General features: G+C 39.5%; 1 protein-coding gene across 1 annotated transcript in view; it reads right to left on the bottom strand.

Moving 5' to 3' along the window:
* Window positions 1-26,148, bottom strand: part of RAB30 (RAB30, member RAS oncogene family) — a 115,261-nt gene extending 89,113 nt beyond the window's left edge. The window contains exon 1 of the mRNA XM_069759338.1: window positions 25,953-26,148. The gene's annotated coding sequence lies outside the window, so the exon portion shown is untranslated. The remainder of the gene's footprint in view (window positions 1-25,952) is intronic.
* Between the last annotated feature and the right edge of the window lie 1,405 nt (window positions 26,149-27,553).

Genomic DNA, 27,553 nt, shown 5'->3' with positions numbered 1-27,553 from the left:
ATTATGGGTTGACTAGAAATGTTGATGGATGGATACGTGACTCTTAGACTTGAATTATGGCACCTTCTACTGAATCAAGTGGCTCCAAACTGATCCAATGATGGTTCCTTAGAAGCACCCACAATTCTTACCATTCATTGGGAACACAATGGGGCTACACAACCGAGAAGGTATAATGCTTTTTCAGAGGATCTGACTTCTGGGGCCTCACCTTGAGTAGACAACGCACTTTCAGCCCTTTGGCTTGCTAAACTGACCAGTCATTGGATACTGGAGAAACTTCTGGTTTATTCTAACAATGCCAAGCAATCTTCTCGAGAGGCCATCAGAGAATCAACAATGGGGCTTCAGCTCCAAAAGCCCAACACTACTGTCTCCATGCTTGGCATCGTTTACTATTTGACATCATATGGACCTTCTAGAGAGAAAAGTCAAGGGACAATAACCTCAAAGCGAATGATCTGAGGCCATAATGTCTGCTTTGGTAAGGTCCAAGGGATACATGGATGCAAACGCCTTGGAGGCACTAGGTTTTGAACACAGGGGTTACGTTACATTGTGCTTTCCTCAACTTCAGGACCTCATGGCATCAGACGATTCATTTTTTTCCCATCTGTCCAACTATAAGGCTACCATGAGCATATTCATGACCAGCTTCATGGGGGTTACCAAAAAACAAATTTCATGCATGGGCTACTTATGTAGAAATTCTTGCAAAGTAGGTAGGCAATTATTAGGGGTCTGATTCATTATTGCATTTCTAGTTGTTTTTTTTCCCAGATTTTGGCGTTTTTAGGTTGTTGTAGTTTGTACCTGTATTAAAGTCTATTTTATATATGTTCAACTATTGCATTCCAAATGACAATCTAAATAACAAAAAGATGTATTGACCACATGACTGTACAAGGCGTACCAGAGTGATGGATGCCAGAAGGACGCTAGTCATTGACTAAAGAAAAAAGATACTCAAGGACTTTTATCTACCTACTTAGATGATAGATGCAGGTAAGATCTGGATCTCTACCCACAGCAGTGGTCTGCACAACCGGACCATTGTACATGTATTATTTCACATTTTGTTTTCTTGCTATTATTTTTTTTTTTTTTACCAGAGATCTCTGCGTCTCCCCCAGATCTACTGCATGTAAGAACCTGAAGAACCTATAAAGATTACCAAAGCAAGGAAACATTTCAAGCTGAAAAACATGTCTTTATATTACTGGAACAGATGTTCACAACGCTACTGAAATACCAAAGCTATCCAAATATACAACATATGTCCAACTGTGTATATAAGAGTATGTATAGAAACATGTAGATAAAAGTGCAACCGCTAAGTGCACACATTACACTACCGATCCTGAGTTACCTCCTGTATTATACCCCAGAGCTGCACTCACTATTCTGCTGGTGCAGTCACTGTGTACATACATTACATTACTGATCCTGAGTTACATCCTGTATTATACTCCAGAGCTGCACTCACTGTTCTGCTGGTGCAGTCAATGTGTACATTACATTACTGATCCTGAGTTCAATCCTGTATTATACCCCAGAGCTGCACTCACTATTCTGCTGGTGCAGTCAATGTGTACATTACATTACTGATCCTGAGTTCAATCCTGTATTATACCCCAGAGCTGCACTCACTATTCTGCTGGTGCAGTCACTGTGTACATACATTACATTACTGATCCTGAGTTACATCCTGTATTATACCCCAGAGCTGCACTCACTATTCTGCTGGTGCAGTCACTGTGTACATACATTACATTACTGATCCTGAGTTACCTCCTGTATTATACCCCAGAGCTGCACTCACTATTCTGCTGGTGCAGTCAATGTGTACATACAGTACATTATTTATCTTGTGCAAATTTTAAAATACAGCTATGATTATACTCTAGAAATAAAATTACAGTTCTGCAGACTTAAGAGCTGCATTTTCCTTGCCTTCACTATGTGTTTAGTTTATGCTCAGTTTTTCTTCTGCTGACTTGTACTCTGAGAAGTGTCAGCCATACACTGGGCAAAACAACAAGAAAAAATAAAGCAGTAGCTCTTAGTTCAGTCTCAGTTCTCAGGTTCTGTATCTCAGCTCTAATTCACTTCAATGGTGATGTCATGCTGTGCCGGACTTCATTAAAGAGGGGGGGGGGGCATCAAACTGTCCCTGGAACTGGGACACTAACTATTCCTGTCCCGGGGGGTACTCTTGAAGGTGGAGAGGCCCGAGTCTCCGACCTTACTATGCTCCTGTTAAACCCTGATCTCTCCCCTCCCCATGAGACATGGGACAGATGTGTAAGGTAAACAAGACGCAAAGACAAAACAGGGATAACAGAAAACCTCTATCATACAAAAGCACTAACCAACAATAAGGAGGAGGATAGGGACAGCGAGGAATATACTAAATGAGAACAGGGACCAGGAGATAATCACACATGTACTACAGTAAATCATAGAACATTACTACAACTCTACTCCAACCACTTAAGGTACCTTCACACATAACGATATCGTTGCAACGTCACGCTTTTTGTGACGTAGCAACGATCCTGCTAACGATCTCGTTGTGTGTGACAGTGACCAACGATCAGGCCCCTGCTGGGAGATCGTTGATCGTTGGGGAATGATCAGGACCTTTTTTTGGTCGCTGATCACCCGCTGTCATCGCTTGATCGGCGTGTGTGACGCCGATCCAGCGATGTGTTCACTTGTAACCAGGGTAAATATCGGGTTACTAAGCGCAGGGCCGCGCTTAGTAACCCGATATTTACCCTGGTTGCCATTGTAAAAGTAAAAAAAAAAAAAAACACTACATACTCACATTCCGATGTCTGTCACGTCCTCCGCTGTCAGCTTCCCTGCACTGACTGTCAGCGCTGGCCGTAAAGCAGAGCACAGCAGTGACGTCACCGCTGTGCTCTGCTTTATGGCCGGCGCTGACACAGTCAGTGCGGGAAGCTGACGGCGGGGGACGTGACAGACATCGGAATGTGAGTATGTAGTGTTTTTTTTTTTTTACTTTTACAATGGTAACTGTTATGATCTGGTGGCCTTGGAGCAGCATGAGACGTACTCTGGAGAAGGTGGTACCTGTACTGACCGCAAACCCTGAACTTAGCAGCGCAACTAGAAGTAGCCGTGGGGGGTACCTAACACTCCCTAGACCCCTCGACACAGCCTAAGAACTAACTACCCCTAAAGACAGAAACAGGAAACCTATCTTGCCTCAGAGAAAATCCCCAAAGGATAGACAGCCCCCCACAAATATTGACTGTGAGAGGAGAGGGAAATAACATACGCAGATATGAAATCAGGATTTAGCATAGGAGGCCATACTAGCTAAAAAGAAAGAATAGAACAGAGTACTATGCGGTCAGTATTAAAACACTAGAAAATATCCACCACAGAAAATACAAATCACCACATCTAACTAAAGACATGGGGGGTATATCTGCATCTCCAGAGACACAGCCTGGCTGCAAAAAATCCTTCACAGACAAAGCTGGACAAGACAAAACATGAAAATGCACAGAACTATAAGGTCCACAGCAGGTGGACAGCAAAAACAAAGCCAGGACTTATCTTTGAAGAAAAGCACAGCAAACAGGAGAGACCAGAAGGGATGTGAATCCTCCAAAAACAATGGACAACTGGCACTGACTAAAGGATCAAGCAGGACTAAATAGCTGAGTCCAAATTGAACACACCTGATAAATGCTGCGATCCACAGACAGCAGCACTACCACTCATAACCACCGGAGGGAGCCCAAGAGCAGAATTCACAACAGGTAACCAGGGTAAATATCGGGTTACTAAGCGCGGCCCTGCACTTAGTAACCCGATGTTTACCCTGGTTACCCGGGGACTTCGGCATCATTGAAGACAGTTTCAACGATGCTGAAGTCGTTCTCCGGATCGTTGGTCGCTGGAGAGAGCTGTCTGTATGACAGCTCCCCAGCGACCACACAACGACTTACCAACGATCACGGCCAGGTCGTATCGCTGGTCGTGATCGTTGGTAAGTCGTTTAGTGCAACGATACCTTTAGCTTTAGCACACAGCACAGGAAGATGAATCTTTCACCGGCAGGGACTAGAAGGTCTGACCAGTTTACATAGGAAGAGGCAGGGACCAGATCAGAAGCAGCTGAACTGGAGCTGCATGTTTCTAACCAGCATAAAAAGGGTCGTTAACTTCTTCAGCACCAAAGGAAACTAAATCCATTTAATAAGGACACAAATCACATCATCTCTAAAGAAGACCTGATGACCTATTCTATAAACCAGTCATCAATATATAAGTCCTGGAAAACTGTTATGATCTGGTGGTTTAGGAACAACATGAGACAAGCTCTGAAGGAGGTGGTATCTGTACTGACCGCAAACCCTGAACCTAGCAGCGCAACTAAAAATAGCCGTGGGGGGTACCTGACGCTCCCTAGACCCCTCGGCACAGCCTAAGATCTAACTTCCCCTAAAGATAGAAACAGGAAACCTATCTTGCCTCAGAGAAAATCCCCAAAGGAAAGATAGCCCCCCACAAATATTGACGGTGAGAGGAGGGGAAAATAACATACGCAGAAATGAAATCAGATTTTAGCATAGGAGGCCAGTCTAGCTTGATAGATAGGACAGGAAAGGCTACTGTGCGGTCAGTATAAAAACTACAAAAACAATCCACACAGAGTTTACAAAAATCTCCACACCTGACTAAAGGTGTGGAGGGTAAATCTGCTTCCCAGAGCTTCCAGCTAACAGAAATAATCCATACTGACAAGCTGGACAAAATATAGAATGCACAGAACAATAAGTCCACAACATGTGGACTGAAATGAGCAAAGCCAGGACTTGCAGAACTGGTCAGGAAACCAGGGAAATCCAAGCCGAGATGTGAATCCAGCCAGGAAACATTGACAAGTGGCACTGGCTGAAGGGAAGAGCCAGGAATAAAAGCCGAGCAGAAAGACAATTAGTGGAAACAGCTGCAGACTACTAAATCCAAGGAGCAGCCATTACACTTAAAACCACCGGAGGGAGCCCAAGAGCAGAATTCACAAAAGTGCCACTTACAACCATCGGAGGGAGCCCAAGAGCGGAATTCACAACAGAAAGCCTTTTCAACTCCTTTAAAGGGCTTGTCCGTCTTTAAGCTACAAGTCTGCAGTCACTCTGTCTAATTGCACCTGCAACATGACATAATAGTACATCATGGAGCGGTAAAGGGGTTAATGATAATACAGTCTACATTGAGCTCCCTCTAGTGGTGGCCCGCAGGAAATCAGAATCTTATCGTTTCGATCTCTCTATAAATGATAAAGTGTCTGTATCACAAATGGTTAATGTTTACCTTCCGGCAATACGTTGACGACGTTCAAGCTTGGTTTTATATCGACAATTTTCAGCTAAATCGAATCATTTTCAGCAAACAAACCCCCTAAACCAAATTAAAGGGAAATTACTGAGCGTTGCTCCCAGTGGTCTTCATTAGTTTTTCAAGCAGCGGTAATTTGTCAGCAGTCCTTTAATAAGAGGATCGTAGGTACAAGCACTTGGCACGGGGGCCTTCATGCCCAGAGCATATGGATAAAGAAACCAAGCCCTACAGACCACCATATGAAACGAATCCCCCATATTCTGCTTTCAGACTTTGCCTTTTTCAAACTGAAAAAAAAATATATAATTTCTATTCGGGCAGTATAAAATGCGCTTGCAGCCAGGTAAAAAAAATAACCTGAAGTCTGACAGATCTTGTTTTAAGAAAGCTTAAAATGTCCTGGACTTTATTCTATTCGATCCAGAATCTTGAAAACGTTACTGTTTTCTTTCAAACATAGCGCCACATCTGTCCACAGGTTGTGTGTGGTATTGCAGCTCAGTCTCAATTACTGCAAAGGAGTTGCTATACCACGCACAGGACAGGAAGAAAGCAGCCACATTTGTCTAATCGCGGACTATGCCTTTAAGGAGGATAACTTTAAGGGGAACTCCATTTCTGATCTCTCAAACATTCTACATTCAGTCCCGATAGAATTCACAAGAATTCCATTAACCCTTTAGGAATGTGGTACATTTTGACCCTTAAAACAAAGTGCATTTTACCTTTTTTTTTTGTGTTGCTTTTAAATTTACTTTTATTTTGTATATTACTATTATTGGAAAATCTATATATTCCAAAGCATTTCTGTCTGCGTGTAGCCAAGTATTAGGGAATAGGTCAAGAGATTTAAAGGGTTATTCCAACATATAACCAGTTATCCTTTACCTAAAGGATAGCAGATAACTTGCTCGTCACTGGAGGGCTTCAACCTCTGGGACCCCCCGTATCAAAGTTTTTGCAGAATGGAGCAGAGATGTGCATGTTCGGCCTCCGCTCCATTCATTCTCTATGGGAGTACAGCACTCGCCTATTTCCGAACACTGCTATATTTTCTTTGAGAAAGACTCTGCCATACTTCTCTGGCAGCGGCTTATCTTTCAGAAAACAAAAAGATCAACCTTTTTTCTTAAAATTCTGCTATGCTTCGTTCCTGTTATTAATCCTGGAAACGTATGAATAAGGCTAGGGTCACATTGCGTTAGTGCAACCCGTTTAGCGCTAGCGCTAACGGGTTGCGCTAACGCAATGTTTTTAATGTGGCCGCGTCCCGGGGTCGCGGTAACGTCCCCGCTCTCGCAGATCCCCGATCTGCGAGAGCGGGGAACGGACCGCGGGCGCGCCTCGGACGCTGCAAGCAGCGTCCGCGGCGCGCCAGGAAACACCGGCATAACAGAGGCACAACATATAAACAACTCATCTTATCAACCGCACTTCTCTAAGCCGTCACCTTTAAGTTTAAGTCCCTTTAAATTTCAAAATCGAAAAAAGATGTCTGATTTACAAATAAAGCGTGGAAGAAAATAACAGAGATGGCAGAAAGGAAATGAGAGCAGAGGTGAAAACACAGAGCTAATTTAGTAGGAAGGGAAGGAACTGGGGATGTCTTTGTAGGAGTGAATGTTGCCTGCAGATCTGTGAGTTACCAGCCCTAGGAACATTTCCTTCCAACCCAACCCCCAACACTGACCCATGAAGTGCCGCAATCTGCCGCATCCACTGCCAGGGTCGGTTCCTCCACTACATTGCCAAAAGCTTTGATAACATTCTATCCGTCTTATTGTATGGACCTCAGGGGAAGGTGAATAAACCGTTACCAGTTATAACTCAATTCAATATTATCTGAGGAACTCGCTCCAGTCACAGGTTACACTAATATCAATAACGCTGTAATCCATCCTAAATTACACGGTCAATACATTTGTGTGATAGTGTCATAAAACAGAATATACCACTATAATACTGCAACTAAGTGAAATATAACTACTATAACACTGCAACTAAGTGAAAGAATATAACTACTATAATACTGCCCCTATATACACAAGAATATAACTACTATAATACTGCAACCAAGTGAAAGAATATAACTACTATAATACTGGCTCTATGTACAAGAATAAAACTACGATAATACTGCTCCTATGCACAAGAATATAATAAGTATAATACTGCTCCTATGTACAAGAATATAACTACTATAATACTGCTCCTATGTACAAGAATATAACTACTATAATTCTGCTCCTATGTACAAGAATATAACTACTATAATACTGCTCCTATGCACAAGAATATAGCTACTATAATACTGCCCCTATGTACAAGAATATAACTACTATAATACTGCTCCTATGTACAAGAATATAACTACTATAATACTGCTCCTATGTACAAGAATATAACTACTATAATACTGCTCCTATGTACAAGAATATAACTACTATAATACTGCTCCTATGTACAAGAATATAACTACTATTATACTGCTCCTATGTACAAGAATATAACTACTATAATACTGCTCCTATGCACAAGAATATAGCTACTATAATACTGCCCCTATGTACAAGAATATAACTACTATAATACTGCTCCTATGTACAAGAATATAACTACTATAATACTGCTCCTATGTACAAGAATATAACTACTATAATACTGCAACAAAGTGAAAGAATATAACTACTATAATGCTACAACTAAGTGTAAGAATAAAACTACTATAATACTGCTCCTATGTACAAGAATATAACTACTATAATACTGCTCCTATGTACAAGAATATAACTACTATAATACTGCAACAAAGTGAAAGAATATAACTACTATAATGCTACAACTAAGTGTAAGAATAAAACTACTATAATACTGCAACTATGTACAAGAATATAACTACTATAATACTGCAACAAAGTGAAAGAATATAACTACTATAATACTGCAACTTTGTACAAGAATTTAACTACTATAATACTGCAACAAAGTGAAAGAATATAACTACTATAATACTGCAACTAAGTGCAAGAATATAACTACTATAATACTGCAACTATGTACAAGAATATAACTACTATAATACTGCTCCTATGTGCAAGAATATAACTACTATAATACTGCTCCTATGTACAAGAATATAACCACTATAATACTGCCCCTATGTACACGAATATAACTACTATAATACTGCCCCTATGTACAAGAATATAACTACTATAATACTGCTCCTATGTGCAAGAATATAACTACTATAATACTGCTCCTATGTACAAGAATATAACTATAATACTGCTCCTATGTACAAGAATATAACTACTATAATACTGCTCCTATGTACAAGAATATAACTACTATAATACTGCTCCTATGTACAAGAATATAACTACTATAATACTGCTCCTATGCACAAGAATATAGCTACTATAATACTGCCCCTATGTACAAGAATATAACTACTATAATACTGCTCCTATGTACAAGAATATAACTACTATAATACTGCTCCTATGTACAAGAATATAACTACTATAATACTGCAACAAAGTGAAAGAATATAACTACTATAATGCTACAACTAAGTGTAAGAATAAAACTACTATAATACTGCTCCTATGTACAAGAATATAACTACTATAATACTGCTCCTATGTACAAGAATATAACTACTATAATACTGCAACAAAGTGAAAGAATATAACTACTATAATGCTACAACTAAGTGTAAGAATAAAACTCCTATAATACTGCAACTATGTACAAGAATATAACTACTATAATACTGCAACAAAGTGAAAGAATATAACTACTATAATACTGCAACTAAGTGCAAGAATATAACTACTATAATACTGCAACTATGTACAAGAATATAACTACTATAATACTGCTCCTATGTGCAAGAATATAACTACTATAATACTGCTCCTATGTACAAGAATATAACCACTATAATACTGCCCCTATGTACACGAATATAACTACTATAATACTGCCCCTATGTACAAGAATATAACTACTATAATACTGCTCCTATGTACAAGAATGTAACTACTATAATGCTGCTCCTATGTACAAGAATATAACTACTATAATACTGCTCCTATGTACAAGAATATAACCACTATAATACTGCCCCTATGTACACGAATATAACTACTATAATATTGCCCCTATGTACAAGAATATAACTACTATAATACTGCTCCTATGTACAAGAATATAACTACTATAATGCTGCTCCTATGTACAAGAATATAACTACTATAATACTGCACCTATGTACAAGAATATAACTACTATAATACTGCTCCTATGTACAAGAATATAACTACTATAATACTACCACTATGTACAAGAATAAAACTACTATAATACTGCAACTAAGTGCAAGAATATAACTACTATAATACTGCAACTCTGTACAAGAATATAACTACTATAATACTGCCCCTATGTACAAGAATATAACTACTATAATACTGCTCCTATATACAAGAATATAACTGCTATAATCCTGCTCCTATGTACAAGAAGATAACTACTATAATACTGCCCCTATGTACAAGAATATCACTACTATAATACTGCTCCTATGTACAAGAATATAACTACTATAATACTGCCCCTATGTACAAGAATATAACTACTATAATTCTGCTCCTATGTACAAGAATATAACTACTATAATACTGCCCCTATGTACAAGAATATCACTACTATAATATTGCTCCTATATACAAGAATATCACTACTATAATACTGCCCCTATGTACAAGAATATAACTACTATAATACTGTTCCTATGTACAAGAATATAACTACTATAATTCCGCTCCTATGTACAAGAATATAACTACTATAATACTGCTCCTATGTACAAGAATATAACTACTATAATACTGCTCCTATGTACAAGAATATAACTACTGTAATACTGCCCCTATGTGCAAGAATATAACTACTATAATACTGCCCCTATGTACAAGAATATAACTACTATAATACTGCTCCTATGTACAAGAATATAACTACTATAATATTGCTTCTATATACAAGAATATCACTACTATAATACTGCCCCTATGTACAAGAATATAACTACTATAATACTGCTCCTATGTAGAAGAATATAACTACTATAATACTGCTCCTATGTAGAAGAATATAACTACTATAATACTGCTCCTATGTACAAGAATATAACTACTATAATACTGCCCCTATGTGCAAGAATATAACTACTATAATACCGCTCCTATGTACAAGAATATAACTACTATAATGCTGCTCCTATGCACAAGAATATAACTACTATAATACTGCACCTATGTACAAGAATATAACTACTATAATACTGCTCTTATGTACAAGAATATAACTACTATAATACTGCCCCTATGTACAAGAATATAACTACTATAGTACTGCTCCTATTTACAAGAATATAACTACTATAATACTGCTCCTATGTACAAGAATATAACTACTATAATACTGCTCCTATGTACAAGAATATAACTACTATAATACTGCTCCTATGTACAAGAATATAACTACTATAATACTGCCCCTATGTGCAAGAATATAACTACTATAATACCGCTCCTATGTACAAGAATATAACTACTATAATGCTGCTCCTATGCACAAGAATATAACTACTATAATACTGCACCTATGTACAAGAATATAACTACTATAATACTGCTCTTATGTACAACAATATAACTACTATAATACTGCCCCTATGTACAAGAATATAACTACTATAGTACTGCTCCTATTTACAAGAATATAACTACTATAATACTGCCCCTATGTTCAAGAATATAACTACTATAATATTGCTCCTATGTACAAGAATATAACTACTATAATACTGCTCCCTATGTACAATAATATAACTACTATAATACTGCCCCCTATGTACAAGAATATAACTACTATAGTACTGCTCCTATTTACAAGAATATAACTACTATAATACTGCCCCTATGTTGAAGAATATAACTACTATAATATTGCTCCTATGTACAAGAATATAACTACTATAATACTGCTCCCTATGTACAAGAATATAACTACTATAATACTGCCCCCTATGTACAAGAATATAACTACTATAATACTGCTCCCTATGTACAAGAATATAACTACTATAATACTGCTCCTATGTACAAGAATATAACTACTATAATACTGCTCCCTATGTACAAGAATATAACTACTATAATACTGCCCCCTATGTACAAGAATATAACTACTATAATACTGTTCCCTATGTACAAGAATATAACTACTATAATACTGCTCCTATGTACAAGAATATAACTACTATAATACTGCCCCTATGTTCAAGAATATAACTACTATAATAGTGCCCCTATGTACAAGAATATAACAACTATAATACTGCTCTCTATGTACAAGAATATAACTACTATAATACTGCTCCTATGTACAAGAATAGAATTACTATAAAACTTCACCATTGTGACAAGGATTTTCAAAATAATACAGTATCTTTATCAGTTCTAAGAGATCTATTTAGTAATCTAGCAACTTGCAGTATGAAATCTGATGACAGATCCACTTTAGATCACAATGTATGTTACTCTGATCCAATCACACATACATCCCAAGGCGACAAAGACTAACCCCTTACCTAAACAGTGCAACATGTAAGTGTACTCTGCATCAAGCCACGTTTCGCCACAGCTTTGTCAGGAGGCACAATACACAGGATATCAATCTGTCTATTCAGCTTCAGACTCCATAGAAAACATCTTCTTTGATGACATGGGATAATTGAAATAAAGTCTTGAAAATGGAGATGATGATGACACAAAGATTCTCTAAAGTGATGTAAGAGGAAACTTCAAACAAAATAATTCATGGGTAATTTCCTGGGTAAATATTACCATCCCTCTGTCCCATCAGTAAACTGAAGTCTATGAATTCTCTTTTTCTACAGTTGTTAACATTTCTTTTCTACTCACATCTGTTTCCCTGTAATTATTTAAGAAATGTTGGAACTACTAATTGCCTATCCTGATCCACAGTATGTACCATAAATATTTGATAGATGAATGTTCCACCACTGGGACCCACATCTATCTCGAGAACAAGGCCTTATCTAACAATGTGAGGAATGGAGAGGTTGCCGTGTGTATAGGAGTTCCAAAAATTACTGAGCCAGCTTGCTGATGATTTTCAGAACTCACATAGAAATTAGTAAAGAGCAGACCATGCGTGGTACCTCTCCATTCCTGGTGGTGCCCAAATCTCAGGAAAAATGCCAATTACATCAGTGGGACTTTCCCCCCAAAAAATAGCAATGAAGCCTATGGAGGGTGAAGGGGCGTGCTGCATATTTATTCTATATTGACCCTCCGGTGTGCCACCTCAACCCTGTGCCACCATTCCTGGACCTAAAGGGCATGGCTGGAGCTTAGTCCTCAGCAGAATTCTTAAGTACAGTGAATGTCTAGAACAACTCTAAAAGACTAAAGCTGGTCCTCATGGGTCATTTTTTGGTTTAATGAGCTCCATTATCACATCAGAGCCAGAGTTTATGGGAGAATGCTTGAGTCCTGTAGTGGATCAGTACATGACGTTTCGTTCACCTCAAAAACCTTATTTGTCTTGACGAGAACCTGGACCTATGAGTCTATATAATTTGGGTTGACCAGTTCTTCTATGGATGACCTTTGGTAGACCTCTAGTCTGGCTGGACAAGAGACATAGCAAGTCAAAACCTGAGTTTAGGGAAGATACAATAATTATTTTGGTGGGCCAGTACTATTCCTTAATGTTGACCTTCACCTCCTTCTCCTCACTCTCTTTCACCCCAATCTCTTCTTTGATGTTGACCTTCACTGCTGGACCTTTTGGGCCATGTTATGGCTGGATTGACTTTATTTTCTTGTGATGATCTTTAACTACACAAAGATCTTAAATTCTTTGGTGACCCAGTGCTACTCTGCCCAACCATGGATCTAAGGAGCAGTGTTGCAGTAGAGCGCCGATAGCAACATCAGAAAATTGTCCCTCAGGAGCAACCTTGGGTCCTATGTTGGTCCTCTAACCCAGCATAGCGAGGGCCAAAGATAAACCTGATTATACCGGACCTGATAGAAATAAAATTAATCATAATGCCCCAGAAGGATCTGAGGCCTTTTAAGAAATCACAACACATTCGTCAAAGCCTATTGTCGGTGCCGAGCGCCCTGCCGAGCTTCATAACGCGCCCACATTGTACCGTTTAATTATACATAAAATGTAAGCAGGTTACATTCCAAGCTGTCGGGATGCCACGAGCTCCGCACAGGATCCTAACTCTTCTAATATCACTTCTCTTAGATCCGTGCTGTCATCTGCTGCAACAAACTGTACATAATTCCTACACCGCAAGGTACTCAATATATCCGACAGATTACAAAGCGGAACATTTTGGGATTTTTGCATTTTAACTGCTGGGAAATTAAAGGGGAATTCTACTAATTCTTTAATACAAGTATGTTCCAAAATATGTCACATCTTTTCAGATAATATACCCTTCATCGTTGGACGCTTCAAACGAACACCCACCACGTCCTACAGATCCTCTACCTATACTGGTGGTTACCATTGGAAGATTGTAGATACAGAGTTCCATCCTCTAGGCTATTTTATTAGGAAACGATCAAGTTGGGGGCATCAATTTATTAAACGGAAAAAAAAAACACAACAATTTCCTGGACCATCAGGAGTGCCAAAGACATAATGGCACCTTCATTCTGGAATATAGTAATGGTCAGACTTCCGATTACTTAGACACTGGTGATATAGCTAATCAATATGCCGCCATGCCATGACGCTATTATACCGCTATATCCTTTTCTTAACTTGAGACCTCACATCTAAAGGGCAAGTCCTCATTCTGAAAATATCTACTGTACTTAAGGACTGATGTCGAGAATCACAGTCGTAGAATTCAGACAAAGACTACAGGTTGGTGTTCTGATTTTGAAAATATCTACTGTACTTGAGGACCGATGTCTAAAACCACAGTCCTAGAATTCAGACAAAGACTACAGGTTGGTGTCCTGATTCTGAAAATATCTAATGTACTTGAGGACCGATGTCTAGAACCACAGTCCTAGAATTCAAAGACTACAGGTTGGTGAAAACTCTTATCATATGATGACGCCTATCTGGAGACAACTTACATTGGCGGAAGTTCAATATGTCCGTAATATGGAACGCATGCAAATTTCTCAGCAAAACTCGGTATGGAGACCAAAGTCATGTGATGGTATAATAGATATGTGAAAGCAGCCAACTTGTTTTTTGTGGTAACGTTTACAGACTTGGGCTTTGCTCACCGTAGAGTTTTTGACCCGATTTCACCCTCTGAGGTCAACAATTCAGTTTTTAAGAAGAAATGGGCTCTGGTTCTATAAGTCAGCAACCCCTTGTGCTCATTTATGTCCAGGGATGCAGAAGGACAACTAAATCAGATCTTCTACTGAGGACCTAAACACCGTGGATCTCAGCTTTCTAAAAACTTATGAGTATAACACTGTTAGGACAGGAATTCGGGTCAACTTATTTTCAAGGTCATACAACTGTGCGCCATTTTAAGGTCTGTATTACAGCCATGATTGTTGGCCCAACTGATGACCTTAGGACCTGGACTTACAGCAGCATAAAGCTAGATCTACCAGAGAGGACCAAAAAAAACCTATGTCTAGTATCTCAGCTTTCTAGACACTCCTGAGCATGACATTGCTAGATTAGGAGTTCATGCTGCAATTTAGGGTCTGTATAGGAGCCACCATTCTTGGTCTACCTGGTGACCTTAGGACCTGTACTTACAGCAACATAGAGCTACATCTACTAGGGAGAATTGGAAAAAAAAAACAGTGTCTCATATCTCAGCTTTCTAGACACTCCTGAGCATGACATTGGTAGATAATAGATTAGGAGTTCATGCTGCATTTTAGGGTCGGTATTGCAGCCACGATTCTTGGTCCACCTGATGACCTTAGGACCTGTACTTACAGCAGCATAGAGCTAGATCTACTAGAGAGGACCGGAAAAAATGACAGTGTCTTATATCCCAGCTTTCTAAACACTCTTGAGCATGACATTGGTAGATTAGGAATTCATGCTGCATTTTAGGGTCGGTATTGGAGCCAAAATTCTTGGTCCACCTGATGACCTTAGGACCTGTACTTACAGCAGCATAGCGCTAGATCTACTAAAGAAGACAGAATAAAAAACAGTGTCTCATATCTCAGCTTTCTAGACACTCGTAAGCGTGACATTGGTAGATTAGGAATTCATGCTGCATTTTAGGGTTTGCATGACAGCCATGATTAATGACCTGACCACGGATGTGTTGTCCTGAACTTACAGCAGCATAGGCATAGGTATAAGATGCTGTAAATTCAGATCAAGTAACGGGAGACAAAATTCGGCCACATTTTGGTCGCCTGCCCTATCAGAGATTCTAGTGTTATTTTTGGCTATAGGTACAGGTTCAACATCTCACGTGCCATCTTCTCCGTGGGTTTACCACGAGTTTCTTGAGGTTGTCTTAATGTCCTCTGTGGTTTGCCACTAGAACACCACTAATCACAACTTTGCTGTAGAGTTTCCTGTGGAGCTACAATTAGGAAGCAGGAAACGTGCTGGACGGGAACCATGTAACGCCGCCATCGCAGATAGATGAATGTCCGACGTACAGCTAAAGCCGAATGACATTTGTCTTTCTCAGGCAACATGAACCCATTTTTGGGTGAAGTTTCTGCTTTTTCTACTCTGGTTTTTACGTTTAATATGATTTTATTTAATTTTTTTCCATCCCAGGCCGATATAGATCAGGAAATGCCCCAAATTAAGTGTAACACCTAAAAGGAAAAGTCACTGAGAAATAGGAGGAAAGAGCAGAGCGGAGCCCGGGTGACCCTGTGACAATGATACAGTTTTCAAAGATGGAGGCCGTAATTTCAATACTCCATGTACCCAGCTAGAAAGCCAAGAGGCCAATGGTAAACTGGCTGATGATACAGGTAAGCATATACTGTATGAACAATTTGTACGGGTTTGCAAATTACACAAGGTGATAAATAAATATTCGACAACAGGATCTATTGAGGGATCATATAGAGAAATGGTGCATAAAAGATCAGATCGCAAAAAGAATTATTTAAGAAGCAGAAATCTTTATTACACAAATCACGTATAAAATATTCACAGCTGGACCAAAAAATCTGGGAAGAATAGGCTGTGTCCCTGCATCGCTTGCGAGCTCTGGCGATGAGCCCGCATGTTTTCTGGCAAAGCTGACAAGTGCCCCTAACAGCCGCGGGTGGAATCGCAATCCATCCGGAGCTGTTAACATGTTAAATGCTGTCAATCTTCGACAGCGGCATTTAACATGGCCACGCCTGAAGCACGTGACTAAATCTGCTCGTCGGCGCCCATGTCACATGACCACCGATGGGAGAGCATGACAACCCGGGGTCTTCAGGAGACCACTGCAATTGTCATTGCTGATCTGCTACGAGCGCCGCCAACGGCAAAACTGGCAGCTCAGCCGCTTCACGAAAAAGGCTCGACAAATTTTTACTGCAGCAGCTTTGACTAAAAAAACCACCGGCGTCTTAAAGACGCTTTGTGAGCATACCCTATAGGTATACAATATAGTATTTTTTGGGTGAGTGTTCTTTTTAGAGGAAGCTGAGCAGAACTTCCAAGTTTTTGATTTTTGAGAAGGATCTTAGCTTCTTCTCCAGGTCCACATAGCCAGGGAACGGAAACTGAGAGAAAACTTTTCAAATCCTCCTCCGAATCTCAAAACTCTTCAAAAACTTGAGTTTCCATTCAGTTTCTGCTTCAAAAACTCAGTAAAAAGACCCAAGGGTCAAGGGTATGTGAACACTTAGTCTTTTTGCTGATTTTTCAGGACAAAAACTGAACAGAATCTCCAAGTTTTTGAGGAGCATTGCATTTTTTTTTAGCAGGATTTGTGGAATTTCCTATTAGTTTCTGCTCCGAAAAGACTCTGGGTACATAACCACTCTCCAAATTCCTACTCAAAACTCAACTAAAAATTTGGCATTTTCTCTCAGTTGCAGCTCCAGCTAAGAGACTCAGTTTTAACAAATCCGTAAAGGGGTTGACAGCAATTCCATAAATTAGGACCAAATGGTGATCAGTTGATGATTGTAGATATTGTGCATGAAAATCGCCTATGATCAGACGTTACTACCAAGAGAATCTGCAGATGGCTGAGTGTTTTTCCTACAGTGGCCACTACAGGAGAAATGAGGTGTTGCATGCAATTTCTTTAAATGATTGGGCAAGGAAAACATGATGGGATGGGTCCACCAACAAAGTACTAATGGAAAAGGGTCATAAAGTGTGAACCCTCCTCTACAACTTTCATGTGCTACAGACATGGAATGGAAAAAAAACACTTAAAACTTAACATTTTTTATTTTTGAGTGCTTCCTTGATGTGATCAGAAATCTCTAGATCCTGAAAAGAGATGTAACTGCCTCCATGGTGCCGCATATATACGAGAATAGATTGGATTAGAATAAATTAAAATTTGATTTTCTTTTCTGCATCTCTTTCATTCCCTAATTGTACAGTCAGGGAGACACCACGCGTTTCAGGTTCCCTTAAATGTTCTGCACATGTCCGAACAAGAAATGCAGTTTACAGGACAACGTGATTTTGTGAATTGCCTTACTTTAGAATTTCACCGAGGGTACATCAAGAATTTTACTGGGGGAGGGGGATTGGATTTAACATTATTTTGTACCTATAGAAGTAACAGATCCGAATCAACGCTTTCTGACTGCACGGAATGAGGACTATTACAAGTTATCCAACCTTCCAATATAATTTGTGTTTGCAAACATTCTCGCTGAAAGGGTTACTCCCAACTTCATAAATGGATATTGATGGATTGTACTTGTAGATACAAGCAATTTTGTAATTTACTGCTTATTAAAATTTTCAGTCATTTTTGAGATATTGACACTTTTCTTATGTTTACAGCTCGTTGGCATGGACACCGACCACCGCTGCTAGACCGCTGAACATGCGCAGTGCTTATAAGCTCTTTTCGACAGCTTCTACGCACTCTTTCTAGAGCTCGTACGCACTCTTTCTACAGCTTGTACGCACTCTTTCTACAGCTTGTACGCACTCTTTCTACAGCTTGTACACCCTCTTTCTAGAGCTTGTACGCATTTTCTAGAGCTTGTATGCACTCTTTGTACAACTTGTACGCACTCTTTCTACAGCTTGAACACTCTCTTTCTGGAGCTTGTACGCTCTCTTTCTACAGCTTGTACACCCTCTTTCTAGAGCTTGTACGCTCTCTTTCTACAGCTTGTATGCACTCTTTCTACAGCTTGTACACACTCTTTCTACAGCTTGGACGCCCTCTTTCTAGAGCTTGTACGCACTCTTTCTACAGCTTGTACGCACTCTTTCTACAGCTTGTACACCCTCTTTCTAGAGCTTGTACGCATTTTCTAGAGCTTGTATGCACTCTTTGTACAACTTGTACGCACTCTTTCTACAGCTTGAACACTCTCTTTCTGGAGCTTGTACGCTCTCTTTCTACAGCTTGTACACCCTCTTTCTAGAGCTTGTACGCTCTCTTTCTACAGCTTGTACGCACTCTTTCTACAGCTTGTACGCACTCTTTCTACAGCTTGCATGCCCTCTTTCTAGATCTTGTATGCACTCTTTCTAGAGCTTGTACGCACTCTTTCTAGAGCTTGTAAGCACTCTAATAAAGATTTTAAAAAAGTACACATATTTGGTATTGCTGTGTTCAGAAAAGTCTGAGCTATCAAAATAGAAAAACAATTAAACCGATCATAAAAAACTGTAAACTGAAAAAACTCAAGAACCCCAAAATTAGGTTTTTTGGTCGCAGTTTAGAGGTATTTGGTAATATTATTACACCTACTACATTTTGGGAAAGGGTCTTGGAGATGGGAATATCCTTTAAGTAAGCGTCCCCATACTCTGATATTGAGGGGGATCCCAGTGAGTAAACTTGATCATGTTTTGGGGGAGATGGAGCGGGGGGGGTGGGGGGGGTTATAATTTTTTTCTAAAAAAAATTACAAAGAAAAGTAGAAAAAATTGCTTCAATTGCCTTTAATAGTAGTTTGATCTTAGAATTGAATCCATGCCTTTATATATATTTATCTTATGATGTTACTTAATTTAGCAATTTTTATTTTACAAGCCCAGCCCTGACAGTCTACACAAAATCGCTCGTACGTGCTCGCTGGTGTTTACAAAAGGCCGCCATTTTGATGTTGGACCCAGTTGATGCATCCATGGCAACCAATCAGATTCCTCCTTTCATTTTTGCCATGCAGGTTAGAAAATAACAGCAATTATCTGATTGGTTGCTATGGGTAACCCTTTCACTGTTTAGCAACCATAGCAAATGTAGGCCTAGTGTGTCAGGAATAGTCGTAATTGATAACACTCCAGACTTTCACGCCACCGTTCAAGAAAACCAGGCCGTAACAGGGAACATATCTGAGTTAATTTGGAATAAAATTGTATTTCCAATAATTTTTTTTAAACTTTTTTTAGGGTGTGTATTAAAAATAGAAGGAGAGTTAAATCTTTATAATAGTTTATGTAAATTTCTGAATTTCTCCATTGATATAATTGTCAAAATTTTTCTGTCGTCCTCGGAAGCAGACTTTATTTTTGCTCCACCCACTGACCTGTGGCATGTCAGTGATACGCACCGAACGGGTCACACAGACCCCACCGCTGCCACCATTTTGTCAAGGAACTGCTCCCTATCGTCAGGACAATTACATAATTGACTGATGAATGATGGATGAGTACGTGGCTGCTTCCACTAATTGGCCGGTTATTAGGGAATTCACAGTGAGCGTATGGTATATACACCTCCAATTCCAGCTCATGGAATACATATATACCCCAGTACGGTCACTGCTATCTCCATGAAACCAAAATGAACTACTAGCTGCCACCACCACTCGTTTATACAGGCCAATTAGACACCCGTGACAGATAGAGTATGGCTTCAGGGGTGCGGTTTACAGAGCAAGAGGAACATTTTATATAGTTAATCCGGAAAGGCAGGCAATGTTTATAAAAAATATACCAAAGACGTTACAAAATGGTAACATACGGTATATACAATTACATAAAAACAAAAAGGATAACAAAAGAAAATTATTAAACCTTATGTCACGGAAATGGCTCACAGCTTAGCGAAGTGCTTCTTAGGAAAACGGACTGAACACACAGCAAGCTATATTTTCCAAGACTAATGAATGACCCAAACCCAAATATGGCTTTTTAATAGCTCAAGGGTTATGCCCACATGTGTGATGTGATAGGTCTGTTAGAATTTTATGAGATCCTCAACTTACATAATACCTTCGCCCCTAACGGTCCCATGTAGTAGATATTGTCATCATGTTTCTTATCGCGATTTCATCTGTACGTAGAAATGAAAATGGCCTGGATAGCATGATCCATCAGACCATTATTAAGTTGGAGGGATTCTGCCGGCCTTACGGTGATGTGTGTGAATGTTTGGCCAAGATCTGAATCTGAGCATGCGCCGCCCCCAGAGACCATTTTCCTGGAGGCCATTGCATAGCAGGAATGGATCCGCGCGGGTTTCCGGGCATTTACGAAATGCCGGCAGAGCCCTGCAGCCCCACAGAACACCACCACCATCACCCCATTCCACAAAGCATCGACACCCAACAGGCCACGGCCACCCAACAGGACACCGCAGCCCCACAGAGCACCACCGTCCCACAGAGCACCTGTTGCAAAATGCCGGCGGAGCCCCGCCACACCACAGAGCAACACCACACCAGCCTGGAATGCGATTTCCTGGAGGCCAGCACACCAGCCTGGACCACCGAACAACCCCTGTGACCACTCCTCCACCTGTGCCAAAACCCCTCCCCGGTAAGCTGAATTCGGACTGTAAGAAGGACCCCCATTTGACACATTTTTTTCCTCCCTATTTTCCATCTGAAAATTTGGGGTGCGTCTTATAGTCTGAAAAACAAGGTATATCGGATTGATGCAAACTCCAATATTCATCACTGACCACTGGCTCCAAAAGGTCTGGGAGCCGTGCTTTGATCAGAGGAAGCTTATGCCTGGGAAACGTACTTCCCCACCTTTGCGTAGATAAATCTCAGTCTTGGTGTCTTCCTCCCAGGAAATCTCCCTGCTGTAATTACCTGGTCACTGCAGGTTTCCCTTACTTCAATGGAGATGTAAGAGTCAGCTCTCTCTCAATTTCCCCTGCTTTAATTAGCTTCTCTCTTCCTCAGTTATAATTAATCCCATAAGTTTAATGTGAAGGTGATATGTCCCCTGTCTGGAGATGTATTTATGGATTTTAATTTTTCCTCTATAATATGACCTAATGACAGCGTTCCCACAATACACTGCTCTATAATAAAAGTAGCCCATTACATCTCAGAATTAGCTTTATAAATGAATGTGTTATGTCTCTTACACAAGTCGCCATATTGTGCCGGCGCTATAAAGTTACTGCAATTTCCGTGGAATGCAACTTTCATGGGGTTCAAAAGGTTCATTAAGTGGAAGACCTCCCACCATATGGCTGCGGAGAGGAAACTTATTCTGCAGAGACTTCAGGGGGTTAATTGGTTGCAGATTTTTGCTTGTCTGCTCACTAAAGACTATTTCATGCAGAGGAAAAAAAAGAAAAATAATGAAAAAAATCTAAAATAATAACGAACTAATAAAACAATAAATAAATAATGAAATAAATATAACAAAAAATACAATAAAACAAATATAGAATTATAAAAACTAATTAATAATAGATACAAAATAATAAAACAATATAGAAATTAAAAATTAATTCCAATGTCAAATGGGATTAGCAGAAATTCCGGATTAGAAGACAGTCATAGAAACATATAAAAAAGCCGCTTTTACGGTGAAGAACTTAGTTGTTGTGTATTTAGTGAAAGAAATCTGCCGCGTTTCTGCATCAAAAATCAGAGTATATTTTCACACTTTGCTCCCCGATTTATCAGAACTTTTAACAGTAAAAAAGTTGGAAAAATAAAATAATTTAAAATGATGCGACTTTTGGCGTTCTTGCGCCGCCTTCGCCCAGCTCCGACAAAGTGTAGTGACAAAGGTTTTTAAGTCCACAGAATGTTAGTTCCCCATAGACTTTACCCAGAAAGAGAAATCAGCAGCAAAATCCGCAACAGATTTTTTTTTTTCCCATCACATGTGGACTTATTATCATTACAGCTTTTTTGTTTACAAACACAAACAGCAGAATTCTGAATGCAGCTCCGGATGTAAATAGAGAAAAACAATATGAGATAAAGTATCTGAAAACTCTAAGGGAATAAAATAAACACATTTTTCTCATAAACCTACAAAAATCTCACTCCATCTCAGGTTTCACCCTCAGGCAGCAAATAGTTTGGAACCTATTTGAGACAGACCAAAAAATGTGCAATTCTAGAACCTATGGGCGCGATTGATCATTTGAAAAAAACAAACAAACATTTTTTGTTACTTTTTTTTAAGACTTGTGACATTCGTTGCCTTTATTCTTCAAAATGGCGCACGTGATTTATGAATTGTATCTTTTTTGCGCCTTTTAAAAATCAAAACGTGGCACAATGCGTTATAATGTCGCACGCGATTCTAATTTTTGCGCATAAATTTCTGCTGTACAAAAAAAAAAAAACACCTAAGGATCGGGTGGCGAGGGGGTGGAGTACATTTGTCCCCCCCCAAAAAAAGTTTGTAACTTTTAAAAAAGTTGCTAGAAATATTTGAAATACATTAAAAATCGTCAGAACTTTAAAAAAAAAAAAAAGTTTGGCGCAAAACAAAACAAACAAAAGAGAAATAAAAAGGAGATAAAAAATAGATTCAGGTGCAATAATTAATCGGGCGCGATATTTTACCGGATTGTACCTGTGTTTTCTGCTCCGTGAGATAATAATCCAGTAATTCTAGGTAAATTTATCCAACTCCGGGAATAACACGCGACCAGCTCAGCTACATCCAATTGTGCGGTATTAATAATTACGGTATTATTATTCGCGGTTCCGTAAATAAATCGAAAGCTTTTTCGGGACACACAAGTATTCAAACTATGCAACATAAAAATAAAATACGCAAATCTCGGGGGCCACAGCTCTAGGGAAGGGGGGATGGGGAAGTCAATGTTTGTTTATCTACACAAAGCGTCCATAGACAGTATGTAGCAGAGCTGATTGTGCAACGTTGGGGGCGGTTTTACATGTTTCAGAAAATCACACATGGAGGCAGATACAGGGCAGAGAGTCGATAGCGGAGCACTCCTTAAAGGGATTGTCTCATCAGCTGCAGTGGAAAAATATACGGCGAGCATCCATTTATTTAAAGGGAACCTGCCAGTACGTTGTTACATATAAAAATATCAGCATCGCTTTTCCACTGGTTAAAATGAGACCTATTTTGTAAAGATCCGATGTTCCAGTCATGAGATATCCAATGTAGAAGCCATATGGGATGCAAATCAGGCCTGGGGGCGTGTCAAGGATTAGTTCACGCCCCCAAGAGCACTTCCAGCCTGATTTGCATATGTCTTTTATTCTCAATTTCTCCGGACTGGTGCATCACATTTCTAGAAAAAATATATCATTTTTTAATGATGGACAATGGCCTTTCCACCCATACATCTACTTCCATAGTAATAAAAACTTTCCCTTTAAGGATTAGTAGAATCAGGACCCCCCACTGATTAATATAATGAAAGGCCCATCCATCTATTATGGAGCACTGTGGCCCCAGCTGTCGGCCCTCCATCAATCTTTTGATTGTTGAGGGTCCTTGCATTTGGACCCCATCAATCAAATTGTCACTCATTTAAAGGGATGTTCCTCTTTAAGCCAGTGAGAAACCTGAAGATCAAAACTAAGGACAGGAACTTATGGGGGACACATAATCGCCCAAAGAGTCAGGATACTAGAGAAAACAATAATAATAATAATTATATTATTATAAAAAAAAAAGTAAAATAATGAGTAAACACAATAAAAAATAATCATAAAAAAATAACTGATGAATGTGGCAACAGGTTTATTTGCCCTATTACCTGTCACAACTCACTTTGAAGTTCCCATAAAGTCACAAAGCCTCGCAATAATAGAAAAGAATATGTGCAAAAATCATTTACAACACATTATGAACAAATAAAAATAAAATGATAATAAAGAAAAAATAAAAAATAATTACAGAAAAATAAAAAAATAGTTATATATAACACAGAGAAATAAAATAAATAGTAATATATTTTTTATTTTCCTGTATTTTTTTTTCTTTATTAAATCTTTCTGCAATGTATTGTATGTTTATATATATATATATATATATATATATATATATGAATATATATATATATATATATATATATATATATATATAGTAAAATAAAAAATTATATATGTGTGTAAATATATAGATAATTATAATAAAAATAATAATTACCCATAAGAATAATAACATAATAATAGCAATAAAATAATTTGTAAATAAATAAAATCATGGTAAAGAAAAAATATAAAATAATAAAATTAGCAAAACGTACAGTATACAAAAAAATAGTCTATCAGAAACAATAATCGTAATAATGGTCACAAACTAAAATGAAATAATTGATGATAAAGGAAAAATATAAAATAATAAAGAAAAATAAAAATAAATTAGAATATACACTATCAAAAATATATAGCAAAATAATCATTAAAAAAAATAATTTGTCATTAAGGAAAATATAAAATAATAATAATTATTACTATAATAAAAAATATATATATATATTATAAATATTTTTTTAAAAATTCAAACAAATTGAAGAATAATAACGAATGTCATAATAGTACATGATTGAACGATATTGAAGGTTACATGGGGGCTCGTTGTAAGGGATACTATTAAAAGTCAATGGAATACTACACCTAATAATATAAATATACATATATATGCATACATATATATACACACACACACACACATATATATATATATATATATATATATATATATATATATATACATATATCTTCAAAGAGGAGGATACAGAATCCCCGTTTAGGTTCACTGTAGGATCGGCCACAGCCCCGAATGCCCAGCCTTACCATGAACACTAACCCTCCGGCCCATAAAGTGCACTATATATATATAACAGTACCTGTCGGTAAGTAGGTGCCCCCCTGATCCTATGATAACACCAATAATACCAATGTGACAGCCTAAGGGTATCCAGATGCCGCTCTCCTCCAAGGATCCTGCAGCCAAATATTTTTCCGCCTGTCGAAAATAGGAACAGCAGCGAATGGCCAGCGCCGGCTCGTGCAGCATTGCGGAGGGCAGCGGCTGGCACCTGGAAGTTGGCAGGCATCACTGACCGGGGTGACATGTCCTGCAAGGGCAACGTAGCAGCATCATTGCATGCGAAATGCAAGAAGACAAAGGCATGGACTCACCTTGAGTGGGATGCATACACGGCGTGAAGAATAGGGCGTAAGATGATGGGATCAGCAGGTCATGGGGCAACAAGAAGGTTCCAGCCTACAGGGACAATGCTGGACTATGAGGTGCTGCAAGCCCAGTCCTCTGCTCCATGCACAATGACTGCCCTGGAGTTCTCTCTCTCTCTCTCCTCTGCTTTCTTGTAATGACATCATTCCTCAGGACCACAGGCCAATCAATGTGCTAAGGGAGAAGCCTGCCGCACTGCATTGTGGGAGCTGTAGTCCTGCAAGGCTGGAATTCCTAGTCTGGCCTATGGGAGGATGGAGACTGGAAGACTACACTTCCCAGGGGGAGGCCCAGACTTGGCAGCATTAGGCACCCTGACAGCAGGAGGAGGCATGGAGATTTGGGACAGGGAGAGGATCCACAGGAAAAGCTGGGAAGTTTCCTGATATAGAAGCAGGAGAGAATATAAGGGATTTATAAGAGGCATCCAAGGACAATTCCTTTAAAATAAATATTTAAAATAAATATGTAAACATAAGACATTGAGCCGCCATTACCGGTCCTACATCCAGGGCACACTCGGCGTTCCTAAATTCTCCACAAATTCGATTTAGCAGTTTCTTGATTCTGTCCGATCCTGGGAAAGCTGAGAGAGCGTTAGTACATTTTATATATGTCGTCACTCAGCTTTCCCAGTGTCGTCACTCAGCTTTCCCAGTGTCGTCACTCGGCTTTCCCAGTGTCGTCACTCGGCTTTCCCAGTGTCGTCACTCGGCTTTCCCAGTGTCGTCACTTAGCTTTCCCAGTGTCGTCACTCGGCTTTCCCAGTGTCGTCACTCGGCTTTCCCAGTGTCGTCACTCAGCTTTCCCAGTGTCGTCACTCGGCTTTCCCAGTGTCGTCACTCGGCTTTCCCAGTGTCGTCACTCAGCTTTCCCAGTGTCGTCACTCAGCTTTCCCAGTGTCGTCACTCGGCTTTCCCAGTGTCGTCACTCGGCTTTCCCAGTGTCGTCACTCGGCTTTCCCAGTGTCGTCACTTAGCTTTCCCAGTGTCGTCATTCGGCTTTCCCAGTGTCGTCACTCGGCTTTCCCAGTGTCGTCACTCGGCTTTCCCAGTGTCGTCACTCGGCTTTCCCAGTGTCGTCACTCGGCTTTCCCAGTGTCGTCACTCGGCTTTCCCAGTGTCGTCACTCGGCTTTCCCAGTGTCGTCACTCGGCTTTCCCAGTGTCGTCACTCGGCTTTCCCAGTGTCGTCAATCGGCTTTCCCAGTGTCGTCACTTAGCTTTCCCAGTGTCGTCATTCGGCTTTCCCAGTGTCGTCACTCAGCTTTCCCAGTGTCGTCACTCTGCTTTCCCAGTGTCGTCACTCGGCTTTCCCAGTGTCGTCAATCAGCTTTCCCAGTGTCGTCACTCTGCTTTCCCAGTGTCGTCAATCAGCTTTCCCAGTGTCATCACTCGGCTTTCCCAGTGTCGTCAATCAGCTTTCCCAGTGTCGTCACTTAGCTTTCCCAGTGTCGTCACTCAGCTTTCCCAGTGTCATCACTCGGCTTTCCCAGTGGCATCACTCGGCTTTCCCAGTGTCGTCAATCGGCTTTCCCAGTGTCATCA

This window comes from Ranitomeya imitator, chromosome 3 (genome assembly GCF_032444005.1).
Source record: "Ranitomeya imitator isolate aRanImi1 chromosome 3, aRanImi1.pri, whole genome shotgun sequence".
In the NCBI taxonomy this organism is placed as follows: Eukaryota; Metazoa; Chordata; class Amphibia; order Anura; family Dendrobatidae; genus Ranitomeya; species Ranitomeya imitator.
This window is presented reverse-complemented; position numbering and strand designations above follow the sequence as displayed.